This window comes from Spermophilus citellus, assembly GCF_964194105.1.
Source record: "Spermophilus citellus genome assembly, chromosome: 11".
Classification (NCBI taxonomy): domain Eukaryota; kingdom Metazoa; phylum Chordata; class Mammalia; order Rodentia; family Sciuridae; genus Spermophilus; species Spermophilus citellus.
The window spans coordinates 65,407,426-65,421,514 of record NC_138192.1 but is presented as its reverse complement, the minus strand read 5'-3'; the positions used below and the strand labels follow the sequence as shown (position 1 = coordinate 65,421,514).

The 14,089-nt window shown below is 34.0% G+C and overlaps 1 protein-coding gene and 1 long non-coding RNA gene across 2 annotated transcripts in view; one reads left to right on the top strand and one right to left on the bottom strand.

The window, feature by feature from the left end:
• TANK (TRAF family member associated NFKB activator) overlaps positions 1 to 11,090 on the bottom strand; it is an 83,221-nt gene extending 72,131 nt beyond the window's left edge. Inside the window, exon 1 of the mRNA XM_081261720.1 lies at positions 10,956 to 11,090. The gene's annotated coding sequence lies outside the window, so the exon portion shown is untranslated. The remainder of the gene's footprint in view (positions 1 to 10,955) is intronic.
• The window catches only part of LOC308630912, a 38,833-nt gene continuing 34,489 nt past the window's right edge, over positions 9,746 to 14,089 (top strand). The window contains exons 1-3 of the long non-coding RNA XR_014018071.1: positions 9,746 to 10,109; positions 10,967 to 11,329; positions 12,827 to 12,910. This is a non-coding gene — a long non-coding RNA (uncharacterized lncRNA). The remainder of the gene's footprint in view (positions 10,110 to 10,966; positions 11,330 to 12,826; positions 12,911 to 14,089) is intronic.

Sequence of the window (14,089 nt, the reverse complement as noted above, 5' to 3'; positions counted from 1 at the left end):
ATTTGGTGTTGTCACTGTTCTATATTTTGGTCATTCTAACAAGTATTTGATGGTATCTAATTGTTTTTCTTATTTGCAAATTCCTGATGATATATGAGGTGGAGAGCATCATTTCATATGCTTATTTGTCATCTGTATATCTTCTTTGGGCAAGTATCTATAAAGTCTTTGGCTCATTTTTTAATTTGGTGGTTTCTTTCCCTTCCTCCCTCCCTCCCTCCCTTCCTTCCTCTGCTTCTCCTTCTCCTTCTTCTCCTTCTCCTTCCCCTTCTGTCCTCCTCCTCCTCCTCCTCCTCCCCCCTCCTCCTTCTTTATCAAGACCTTGGTTTTATTTGTCCTTGTTTCCTTAGCACCTAGTTGGTGTCTGACATATAGCTGGCATTTGACAATTGCTTACTGAATGAATTAAAGATAAACAGTATTAAATCATAGTTGTATCTAGAGCTTGCTGAATACTTTTTCTTATAATAAAATCATGATTCTTTTTTTATTTGTTCTTTTTAGTAACATATGACATTAGGGTCTATTTTGACATATTTATATGAACATGGAATATGCATTCTTAATGCTGAATTTTAGGTATTCTTTGTGTATTTCGGATAACACTCCTTTATCAGTTATGTGACTTATTTTTCCAGTCTCTAGACAATATGTTTTGCAGCAGAAAATTTTAATTTTGATGAAGTCTAGACTATTCAGTACTAAGTCTGAATAAATTTGAGGAAGGATTTTGAAGATTTCTGATTGAAATTATAGAATTTAATAATCCACTTGGAAGCTAAGGCTGAATGCATAGGCATTTTGAAATATAAGAGTGCTAAAGCTTTTAATAAGGAAAAAAATTCTGTACGCATTTCTTAAATATATGTTTTTGCTTTTTCTATCCCCATGATGTTGTCACAAAGAGAAGAGAGTGCATATATTAAATATGCATGAATGCTGATAAAATTATTTTAGATGGGTGAATTTGGGGTTGAAATGGTGTCATCTATTTTCCTTTTCTGAAAATGGTGTTATTTATTTATTTATTTATTTTTAGAGTTGACATACAATGTGTTTAATGAAGACTGGGGAGTTCAGACATTTATTCAAGGAATAATTCCTTAAAAGAGTGACGTAATTTTATTCCAGTTTTTCATCACTCATTAGTATATATAACTCTTGTTAGTAAGCAGAGATGTGGCATCAATGTTGGAGTGGTTGGGATGAAAATGGGAAACTGTAAGCTTATTAAAAATATTTTGGGGGGCTAGGGTTCTGGCTCCATTGTAGAGTGCTTGCTTCACATGTGTGAGGCACTGGGTTCGATTCTCAGCACTGCATATAAATAAATGATTAAAATAAAGGTCTATCAACAACAACAAAAATATTTTAAAAATATTTTGGAGCTGGATGCAGTGGTGCACACCTGTAATCACAGTAGCTTGGGAGGCTGAGACAGGAGGATTACAAGTTCAAAGCCAGGCTCAGCAACTTAGGGAGAGTTTAGGCAACTCAGGGAGACCCTGTCTCAGAATAAAATACACTAAAGGGCTGAAAGAATGAACAAGGCTCCTAGTCAGAGCAAATGCCTGTTTATTGAGGAACAGCTCTGCATATTTATAGAGCTGGGGGATGGTGTGACATTTGGCATGGGGTGCTTTTTTATTGGTGGGTAAGGATCAGGTGAGCAGCAGGGCTAATCTGATTGGTGAGTAAGGATCAGGTGAGCCAGCAGGGCTAGTCTGATTGGTGGATAAGGATCAGGTGAGCCAGCAGGGCTAGTCTGATTGGTGGGTAAGGATCATGTGTGCCAGCAGGGCTCACCATTGGATGGCTCTTCTTGGGGGATCAGGAAGTTAGTCTTTGGACCCAGGCGACTCCCAACAGCTGGGGATGTGGCTCAGTGGTTAAGTGCCACTGGGTTCAATTCTAGGTACTAAAAAACAAACGAACAAACAAAAAGATTATGCTGCATAAAGGAGAGTCCTCAAAATGCAAAGAAAGTGAACACTTTGGAAAATGATTTACTAGAAGCAGAGATAAATGAAAAGAAGCTGTTTTGTGTTTTCCATGAAAAAAGAGATGAAATATAAGATAAGGTATTAGACTAAAATAAGGTGAGAACTAGATGTTGGGAAAAATAAAAACAAAGTTGGATAAGTTAGGTTTTAAGGACACAGAACATGGAATAGCAAAATTTAAATATTACTTAGACATAAGGATGCAAATTAATACTGCATAATATTTAATCAAAGACTAGAGTAAAAGCTTGAAAAATTCTCCAACAAGGGAATGGAAAGGATACAGATGCTAACTATTAAATGAAATAATGGCAAGATCACATTCCAACTTATTTCTGAAGAAGATGTCAGGATAAGTGGAACAGAAGAAATAGCAACCAAAGATATGTCAGAAGAGATGTGAAATAATACTTTGATCCAATGTAATAATTTCATTAGAAAAGAAAATGACTCAATGAAAAGAGGCTAAACGTCTTGGTCTATCCTGATAAAAATTCAATATTAAATGTAATACCAGTTCATTTATTCAGCAAATATTTTGTGAATGCTTGCTATTTGCTAAGATTTAGGGATAGAAAGATGAACAAGACACAGCCCTACCTTAAAGGAACTTAAGTTTATTGTGAATTACATATATGTAAGAATCAGGCAGTTACTACACAGTGGCATTACAATATACAAGTATTAAGATATAAGATAAAATAATTATTTAATAAATAATTTGATAATAATAATATGGTATGAACTTTCCAATTATAACAAGAAAAGTCAAGTGGGTGAGAGGGAAGTATCAAAATGTAAAAGTATTCTACTATTAACTCTTTCATATTCTGTATATCTGGAGGTAAGGAAATGAAAGAATTTCATTCTAACTATGATAACTGAAGAAGTATTATTTTAGGATTTTTAAAATGTAAAGGTAAAAAACTACAAGTAGTATTAAAATTGTATGGTTTTTTACCATTAAAAGAAAGAAGAAAAGGAAAACATTGCCTATATAACAAAGAAATAAAATTCTAATTCTCAACATTTAATCAGTCACCCAATCAGGTAAATCATGTGAGAGTACTCCTCTGCAATATTTCTTGCATGCATACTTAGATCTCTGTTGTCACAATTTGTCTCTATTACTGCTCTGTCTCCATTGCCACCCCTTGTTCAAGTTTCCATCAATTCCTAATTTTTGAACTGGCCTCCTAACTGTTCTCACATTGTGTCTTATCTGTTTTTCTTTTGGCCAGGCTGGGGATGGAACCCAAGGTGTGGCACATGTTAGATTAATACTCCACCACTGAACAATACCCCCAGCATCCTTTTCTTGTATTTTTAATATTATTATGTCCCTGTGTCGTTTAAAAATTTTTCCCATTACCTTTGTATGATATCCAAATTCTGAGCCTGAAATGAGCCTTATTCCCACATCTCTAGATTCATATTTTGCCTCTTCCTCCTAGAGATTTTGAACCTCTTTTGAAACCTTGAATGTTACCTCTTTTGTCCTTTTCATATGTTTGTAAATGTGATTTCCTCAGTTTTTAAGATGTTTTCCTCACATTTTGCCTGGTTTGTTGAGACCTCTGCTGAAAAGTCTAGTTCTATGTAAGGTTTCTCTTGATTTCCCTTGTAGCTTAGGACAGTGGGTTCAGCAATGGGATCCTATTTCACTGTGTTGCATCTCCTTTATGATATGCATTACACTTAAAATTCCAAGATACACATTGGATGTTTCTGAAGTTAGGATGAATTTTACCACTGATTTTAAAAAAACTTACAGCCACTAAGCAGCGGCCTGAGTGGTCGTTGCCTTCACAAGAGGAAACTTAAGATGAGAGAGGCTAAAACATGCCTTATGAGTAAGGTTTCTGTAGAAATTGCCTCATTTGTATGTTGGATTGTCATTCACTAACCATATGACTTTACTAACCCTGTACCTCACTGCCGTCATCTGTCAAATATAGGGAATAATAATACTTTGCCTCAAAAGTTGTATTTGGACAATGAAATAATATATGAATAGGGTTTGACTTATAGGAGGAACTTAAACTATATTGGCTAATATCAGTAATTTCTATAACTTACAGGTTGTTTTGTATACAATTGATTTTTAAAATTTAATGGGTAATCATGATTAATCAATTAAAATGTCTTTCAAAGTTCACATGGAGAAAGCTCAGATAGTGAACTTACTAGAAAAAGACTTTCAATCAAACCCATGGACAAAGAACTAAAGGAAATCAGGAACATGATTTATGAATAAAATGAGAATATTAGAGGTAGGAATTATAAAAAAGAACAGAATAGAAATTCTGGACCTAGAGAGGAGAATAACAAACAAAAATTCATTAGAGAGGTCCAATAGCAGAATTTGATCAGGCAGTTAAAAAAAGCAGAGAATGTGAAGAAGTGACAAATGAAATTATCCCATTGGAGAAGTAGAAGAAAAGAGATAAGAAAAGTGAACATAACCCAGTAGACTTGTGGGATACCATCAACTTTTTCAACATAGGCATTATGGAATTTTTGAAGAAGTAAGAAGGAACAGGAAAAAATATTTAAAGAAATGGATAAAAAACTTCCAATTAGTTAAAAAACTGAATCTGCACATTTAAGGAGCTCAAAAAACTCCAAATAGGATCCACTCAAAGGGATCCACATTGAGAAATACTATGATCTGTCAAGAGCCAAAGACAAAGAATTGTGAAATTAGCAAGATAAAAGTGACACATTTTTGCACAGTGGGTCCTCAATAAGATTAACAGTCAAATTGTCTTTGAAAATATGGAAACTAGAAGAAAGTGGGATGACATATTTAAAGTGCTGGAGAAAAAAGTGTCAACCAAGAATTCTGGATCAATAAATATTATCCTTCAAAAAATGAAGGAGAAATTTAAAAATGTTGACATTGAACAAAAGCAGAGGGAGTTTGTTGTTAATAGACTTACTTAGAGAATGACAAAGAGGGTCCTTAAAGCTAAAAAAAAGGGGGGGGGGAGCACTAGGAAATAGTTTGAAACTGTATTAAGAAATAAAGAACTTTAATAAAGGTAACTACATAGGTAATATAAATGTCAGCATGATTGTATTTTTTTGCTATTCTTTTTATTTCCTACAAGACTTAAGAAAACAAATGTCTAAATAATAATTATAAATCTATAGGAATGGGCATATAATGCATAATTTGTGACTACACATAAGGGAGGAATTAAACTAGGATAGAGTTTTGAATGTTACTAAAACCAAGCTGGTATCAATTCAGTTTAGATTGTCGTAAATTTATTCCATTTATCTTAATCCCTGTGGTGACCAAGTACCAAAGCAAATATCTTTTGAAAATACCCAAGAAAAAAATGAAGAGGAAATAAAACTGTACACTCCAAGGAATTAAATGCAAAAGAAGGTGGTAATGGAGGAAGTGAGGAATAGAAAAATGGTATAAGAGCATGCAGAAGCTTTTGCTGGTTACGGAGATGGTGACTGGGTCACCAGATTTACAAGGATTATTCAGTTAGTATGAAGGAGCTTCTCATGGAGAAGGTGAACACCTATAAGTGTTCATGCTCACCAAGCAGTAGCAAGGACAGACATGCAGCTCAAAACATGGCACTATAGGAAGATTCTTACAGAATTGTGAGTTATGTTACTACTACCAATGTTGTTTTTATTTCTAGTAACTCAAAAGGAGATACTTATTTTATTTGTTGTACCAAATTGTTAAATAAAATTAGACAAATATTATCATGTCTGGTCAGCTGCAACCTCTTGCTTAGTCCTGCAATGCTAGATATTTTTTTTTTTGTTCTTGTGACTCTTGATTAAGTGACCTTGATTCATTTTGTAATTTTGCTAATCATGAACAAATTCACTTGCATGAGGATGTTATTGTCAAATGCAAAGGCAGTCGGATTACTGTGAATGATTATAAGCCATAACCTTATGGTTATGACATGTTTTGTAAAAAGTTTAATGTTTGTAGATAGTTATATTCATTGGATTTGTTTCGTTAAATGTCATTACTATTAGTCTATCATGAAGCCTCAATAACTTTACTTTGTATGAAATAAAAAAGGAAGAAAGAAAAGTGGTACTGAAATCAAACATCAAAATGGCAAAAGTAAGTCCTTCCTTATCAGTAATTACTATAAGTATAGATTTACTTCTTCAATCAAAAGGTAGAGCTTGTCAAAATGAATAATAATACACCATAATTAAATGATCAAACTATATATGCTATTTAGAAGAGACTTACTTTAGAATCAAAGACACAAAGTGATGAAAGTAAAATATGAAAAAGAAGATTTTACATGCAAATATTTACCAAAAGAGAGATGGATGGCTATCCTAAAATTAGACTTTAAGTCAAACACTTTTTCAGGACACAAATAAGAAACACACACACACACACACACAAAGGGGTCATTTGTCAGGGAAATATAACAATTATACTACCCACCAAACTACAGTTCCTTAAAATATGTAATCAGACACTGACAGAATGGACAGTACTAGAATAATCATTGGAAATTTCATTATGCCACATTTAACAATGGATAGAAAAACAAAAACAAAAAAAAAAAAAAAGAAAGAAAAAGAAAAAGAAACAACTTGAGCAATACTGTAACCCAAGTAGACATGATAGACATAAACACAGCACTCCATCAAACTAAAGCAGAGTGTGAACCAATATTAAGTGGACATGAATCTTCTCCAGGAGAAAACAAAGTTTAAGTCACAATTTTTAATATATTTTAAAAGGTTGAAATCACACAAGTATTTTCCTCAATCAAAATGGAATGAAGCTTGAATCAATAACTCAAGGAAAATTGGAAAATTTATAAATTTGTGAAAATTAAGGAACCTATCCTTTTTTTTGTACCTGGGATTGAACCCAGGGGCACTCAACCACTGAGCAACATCCTCTGTCCTTTTTTGTATTTTATTAGAGACAGGGTCTCACTCAAGTTGCTTAGCACCTTGCTATGTTGCTGAGGCTGGCTTTGAACTCAAGATCCTCTTGCCTTACCCGTGTGTGCCATCCCCAGCAAACAGCACATTCTTTAAAAATGGATCAAAGAAGGAGTTACAGTGGAAATTACATTTGGTTAGGATGAATGAAAACAAAATTGCAACATACTAAAATTTATGGGATTTAGTGAAAGCAGTGCTCAGAGAGAAACTGATAATATTAAATGTTTACATTAAAAAGAAGAAAGATCTGACCTTAATAACCTAACTTTATACCTCAAGGAACAAGAAAAAGAAGAGCATACCAAATCAAGTTAGTAGGAAAAGGAACTGTTAAAGAATAGAGCAGAGATAAACAAAATAAAGAAAAACAAAAACAATCAACAAAACTAAAAGTTCCTTGGCTTATGCCACATTGTTTTCATTCTTTTCTGTTAGCTTGAGTTGTGAACTGAATTGTGAAGCCAAAACTAAAAGTTTTGGATTAATTATAACAAATATTCTATACTAGTGCAGATATTAATAATAAGGGATGCTATGAGTTATGGGAGAAATTATGGTGATATATGGAAACTCTCATGAGTATTAATTTTTCTCTAAATCTAAAGCTATTTGGAAAAGTAAAAGCTATTAATAAAAAACAAAAACAAAACCCAGCCTTCATTGTCCTAAATTCTTTCTTTTTTTTTTTTTTTTTGGTGGTACTAGGGATCAGACAGGCCCTCATTCATGCTATCAAGGGCATTACCACTGAGTTATATCCCAGCCCCCTAAATAACTTTTTGGTCAAAGAGAAAATAAAACTTCAATTAAAAAATATCAAATAGAGGTTGGGGTGTAGTTGAGTGGTACAATGCATGCTTAGCCTGTGCAAGGCCTTGGGCTCAAACCTGAGCACCTAAAATGAACAAACAAACAAAAACAAAGCAAACTAACAGTAACCTCCCAAGTCCCTTAAAACCAAAAATGAAAAATGATAATGTAAGAATGACATATCAAAAATTATAAGATTTAATTAAAATGGTCCTAAACATTTCCTAGCCTTAAATAAAAAGCATTAAAAGTAAATAAAATAAATATTCAACCCACCAACTGAGAAGTGTAAAAAGTAAATTAGTCTGAAAAGGTATTAAAAATATTAATAAAAAATTTAAAAAATGAATTCTTTAAACATCAGCCAACTTTAAGAGTGAAACACCCAAGAGATTTACTTTGTGACATGTCAAATTGTGGGGGGTGGGGTGGGAGGGGAATCACCATGAAAGAACAAAATGAGCAATAACAAAGGTTATCCATATAGTCATGGAGATGATAAAAAAAAGTACAAGATAATACCATGTATGCCAATACATTTCAAAAATTTGATAGAATAATTTCAAAGTAAAAATGAACAATTAAACTGTGTGAAAAGTAGCATAAAACTTGAACAGATCAATAAAAATAGAAGACACTGGAAATTCCCCTCCAAAATGGGGTCAAGGCTAAGCGGTGTTATGGATTTGTCCTTTAAACATTTCGAGAAACAGATAACTTTCATTAAACTTTTAAAAAACATTTTGGCAGTTTTATCATTTTAATTTATGAAGTTAGCCTAATATTAACACAGAAACCCACCAATGACAGGTTCCAGAAGTAAATATATAGATTAACTTAACATGAATATAAATGCAAAAATTCTCAGTGAAATATAAACATTTCTTTTTTAAGTACATGTTTTCTTAATATGATATAAGATTAATCAATTTGACATACATTTTGCATACCATTATTAGTGATAACTGAATTGTGGTCTGCAACGAACACTATAATAATAATAAGAAAACTGTTTTCACAAAGCAGAGGAACAGCTGTTTTTTTAATGTATCTGTTGCTCTGCTTGGATAGGGTTCCTTGGCTTATGCCACATTGTTTTCATTCTTTTCTGTTAGCTTGAGTTGTGAACTGAATTGTGAAGCCAAAATAATAGAGGAGAGGCGTCTAAGCATGTGGATTGAAGACAAAAAGAGGAAATATGTAGGTTTGGTTTTGGTTAATTTATTATTTTAATCAAAGCAATAATAAAATACAGCTTGTAGCTATAAATCTGCCTTTATTACATGAGCAATCTAATAATATGATTTTGGGTAACATAGAATTTTTAAAAATGCAATTACTGTTTTGTGTCACAGCAGAACACTATTTAGTTTGAAGTAGAAAAAATATACAGTTGTATAATGATTCCAGAAAGACATCAAATATACTTTAGCATAAAATATCATTTTCTTTTTAAAATACACCCTTAATAAACTAGGATATTTGATAGTAATTTGTTTTGTATGACAAATGTGTTTATTTCAAACCAACAGCCAACGTCATTCTTAATGTTAACCACGAAGGGAAATTCCCACTGAGATCAGAAACTAGACAAGGTTGACAGCTCTCTTCTCTGTTATTAAGCACCCTTCCAGAAATTCTGGCCAATATGGTGAGGAGAAAAAGGGGAGGAGATGTATTTATGTATTTCTAATCTATTTTAACATCGCATGTGAATGACTTAATTTAGAAAAAATAAGAGAGCAATAACATGGTGGATGAAAGATTAAATTGTGAAATCAAGATGTTAGCAGTAATTAGTTAGGCAATAGAGTGGAAAGAATATCCTTTTCAAGATAACACTCCTACTACCCACACAAGAAGACGAAACAAAATATATTGGAATATGTTTTACAATAAACAAGGAACCCTAATGTTTGCTGAGGCCTTAACACATGGAAAGACAGAATATTCACAGACAGGAGGGTCCTCTACTATAAGAAAGATCATTTTCCTCAAGTTAGTGGACAAGTTTAATAAAATTCCAACCAAAACTTTGTTTCAGGGGAATTTAACAGATTCACTTTGAATCATTCAGTTTGCCATCTCTTTCATGAGCACAAGTATTTAAGAGAAATAACTGGACATTGCTCTAGGGCCCCAATTACTGTTAGGCAGGAATCTCAGACAGGTAGGGATGGGCATACAACTCCATGTCATCTCAGAGGTAGACAGTGTGTCCACCTGTGCACATATGGAAGTGCACCCTGGAGGGGTGAGGAGATGGGGTGGAAGTGAGAGGAGAGTAAAGGGAGACAGCTGCTAGCAATGATGTGACTATTCTGTGACCTGGTAAAGTAACTTTCCTTTTTCTCCATCATCTTATACTTGGGTAAGACGTCCCTTAAATAGTATTTTAATATTATAAGAAGGCAGGGCAGTTGTAATAGAAATTCATTGAAATAGAAGTGATATGAATATATATTTAAGTGCTCTCTGACTGTCACTTAAGAGCTATTATAAATTATGACTATTTTCTTCCAGCAGGCACTCAATAACACAATCTTTAAGATTCATTTTTATTAGGAAAATAAAAAGGCCAGAATAAGACTAGATTATTGTAATTCTAGTAAGTTTGAATATTCTAAAATAGGCATTGTAGGTTGTATATAAGGTTAATACTTTAGTATAATGAAATATTCATTATCTTGTGATTCTTACAAAATAGAAAAGTGCTAAATGAGTTGATATTTGAATAGATATGTTGGATCAGGCTGGAGTCAATTTTTAAAAATAATAACCCAAAGAAAGTATAAATCCATCCAATATTAATTTACTTTTCAAACAAGCAAGCTATATAAAGCCCAACAACTTTCAGTCTTCCATTATATTTTAAAAAATCACTCATTGAAGAAGGCTTTTATTCCAGATGTAAATTTTAAAAACTCATTTCAGTTAGAGGCATAATAAATTCCATCTTGAAGTTAGAAAACAAAAAGATGGCAGTATTTTAAGTTTTCCTTTGGTTTTGGCTTTTTAAAGGCTAAATTTCCAACTGTGACAATGAATACAAAGGCATTTTGAGTCATAATCATTTCTCAGCAAGTACAGGAGTGGAATAAATTTGCAATACATAAGAAGACATTCAGGCCACCTTGCAAGGTTGAGAATTGATAGAAACTAATAAAATTTGGTTACCTCTTCTCCAGGTTACAAATCTTCCATCACAGCGTATTTCTCTTTAAAGATGTAGGCAGTTACACATTCTGGAAGCTGTTTGCACAGGATTTACCAATGCAACTTAAACTGTCCTGAGCTCTCCCGTTGTTGAACTGGGAACTTCCACTGAGAAATCCCCTGACTTGAAGACTTCCTTATTTGTAACTATCAACAGCCAATCGTGGCAAGATATTGAAATGAAGCAAAACTACCAGAAAATATTCTGTAAGCCACTCGTGACTGTAACTCTGACTTCCTTTTGAAGCAAAGACCCTTTACCTGAATAGTTAAGATATTTTAACAAAAAGCTAGAAATTGTAAACAAAAATATTTTTGATAAAGCACATTTTCAGGTAAGAAATTGTAAGTTTATTTGATAATTGCCTTTTTTTTTAGCCATTAAGAAGTTACTTTTTGAACACTATGTTTATAAGCAAAAAGTAAAAACCAAATTTAAATATAGTTGTTTTTGTTTCTTATATTGAATAAGCTTAATAAAATAAGGCTTCTACTGGATTCCACAGCCTGAGATCAAGTACTCAGAAGAAGGGAGAAGCAAAGAAGGCTCTGCAGGCAGCTTTTCTGCTTTGAGAACTCAGGTTCACTCTTCACGTAAGAGAATGCATGTTCTAGCATACTAGGGAAATGCTTTACCAAAGTGTATATTTTCTCAGGCTACTTGAAGCAGAGCAACAGGTTTTACATGCAAATGGAAGGTGACATATGCCCCACAATCATTTTTCTGTTGTAAAATTTTAGAGCTGGAAATGTTTATAGACACATCTATTCCTTTTCCTTTTCATGACAGACAGGAAACAAAAGAAGGTAAATGCTCAGTGTCACAAAGGAAGTTAGAGGCAACACTCAGATTAAAATTGGAGTCTTTTGAATGGAATTATAATTTTGTTTTTTACTGTATGACATTCTCAGTTCATCAAGTTATTGAACTGGAAAAAGGCAAGCAATTGAGTAGTTTCCAGTTCAACTCCTGCCTGGCCCAGATAAGAAGTCTGAGGAGGCCTCATCCACAGTTCCAGTTAGTAAAAGGACTAGAATTTACAACTTCTGATTCTTATTCTAGTTTCTTTTCTATTTTAAAACACTGTCCTCTCTTTGACGACATGTTAACTAAATCTGAGATATTGTTAATTATGATGGAAGTATTTTGGAAGAATAATTTTGAAAGTATCTAAAATGCTGAGTAATGTTGTGATATAAAATGTTTCATTTACTCATTGAATATTTAATTAAGCATAATGTCCTTTAGCACTTCATGCTTTATAGCTATCTTACTGATGAAATACTAAATGTTAAATGTTCTCAGGTACAATAAAAAATAAAACCAGCTATTGCTGTAAATATTGCAAAACAAAACAAAAAAGTGAGATGGCCACTGATGAGAGGAAAATTTAAGTCTCAAGCGTTTACGTTTTTGAATGAGCAAGATTTTAAAAACACCATTTTTTTTAAAGCAGTATTCCTGTCTTAACTGGGAAATGCCCCTTTCTTTGATCTGTTCATCCTGAGCCCCCTCCCTGTGCTATTTGCGTTGGCAATTGGACTTGGCGGACACCCAGGCTCCCATAAGGCTAGCTGTTCCTGGGGATGTTGGCCTCAGCCTCCTGGGGCATTGCCTGAGAGAGCCTCCCGAAGCCATGACAAAGAAGCTAAAGTTAGAGATGCTTTTTGAAGGAATTCTGTCAGAGTGCATAAAATATAAAACCTATGTCACTGACCAGTTCCGCCTCTAAGCAAAGAATGTAAGGCAGTTGGAAATGTTTATCTTTGTTATTCCTATGGGTTCCCTTTCCGACTCCCTGCTCCCTACTCTACTTTTTGTTTCCTCACAGAGTCACAAACCATGTGGCCAGAGCTGACAGAAATGCAGAAATTCCTAGAGGAGAGGAAAGAACAATGGTGCCAAGCCAGGAATGGTAAAGTGACCAGGGCAAGAGGGGGATAAAGGGTGCCAAGCCCAAGCTGGAGGCTGGAAGGCAAAAAGTCAGGTTCCCATTCAGGCAGTGATGAATGGCCAAGGGGGTTGCTAATAAAAGAATGAGGTTAGCACCGCTAAGAGGCAAGAAGGTTCTCAGGTGGAAGGCCTCCTAAGAAGAATCCTCCATAGCAGACTGGAGGGGCAAGGAAGCCCTGTCTCTTAATTGCTGACATTGGTGCAATGATGTCTATGCCTCTGGCCATAGCTAGGCTATATGGGGTGTGTGTTTGAGAAACTTGGTTCAGATGAGCAAAATGCGCACCCACAGGATGCATCCATGATTCACGCATGATATAAGTGGAAGCTGCAAAATTTTCTGGGCTCTATTTACTGGTAGGCTGCTTTTTATTGGCCCAAGACCACAGTAGGGCTGACCCTAAGATGTAAGATCCATTCTAAATTGAGGGTTGGGATCAGCAGAAATGATGGATACTCTTTTTTCTACTACTTCCCAGCCTGTATAAACTGTGCCCTGGGAAGAGTAGCTGATATTACTAATTAGTGATTTAATGCAAATTTATGCCACAGTATTGCTTCCTTAGTGGGGATACTCGCATTTTGTCTCTTAGTTATAGAATTAAAGGTGTCCCCACTTAATGGAAGAAAAGAGGAAGGCAGAGTAGGGGAATCTCTATTCCTCATGTAGCCTAACATAATAATTGGCCTTATATTTGTAGGCAGATGCAGCTGGTATTCTTGTTCTATTATTTGTTTAATAAAACTTCATTACCTATTAAGTGTAGGGTGCAGGAGTTATTAAAATACTTTGCTTTCCTTGAAGAGCTCAAAATCTTAAGGAAAAGACACAGCCAAACAACATTTTACTCTGCTCATTCATGAACAGAGTAAAAGGTGCTGTGTGGGCGTAGAAACAGTACTCAGGGCTGGAACTACCCATGCAGAGATACCCAGGAACTGAATAAGCAAAAGGATCAAGAATTAAAAATTTATTTTACACCCTTTTCTATATTCTTAATGAATTAATTCTGATTTTTAAAGCCTGAATATATGGCTTTTTTCTTGTTTCCATAATTTTATAAGTAAATTTTTTTCTAAAAATCTCAATTTGCATTTTTTTAAAGAAACACACTTCTTCTTTTTTTTTAAAATTGTAGTT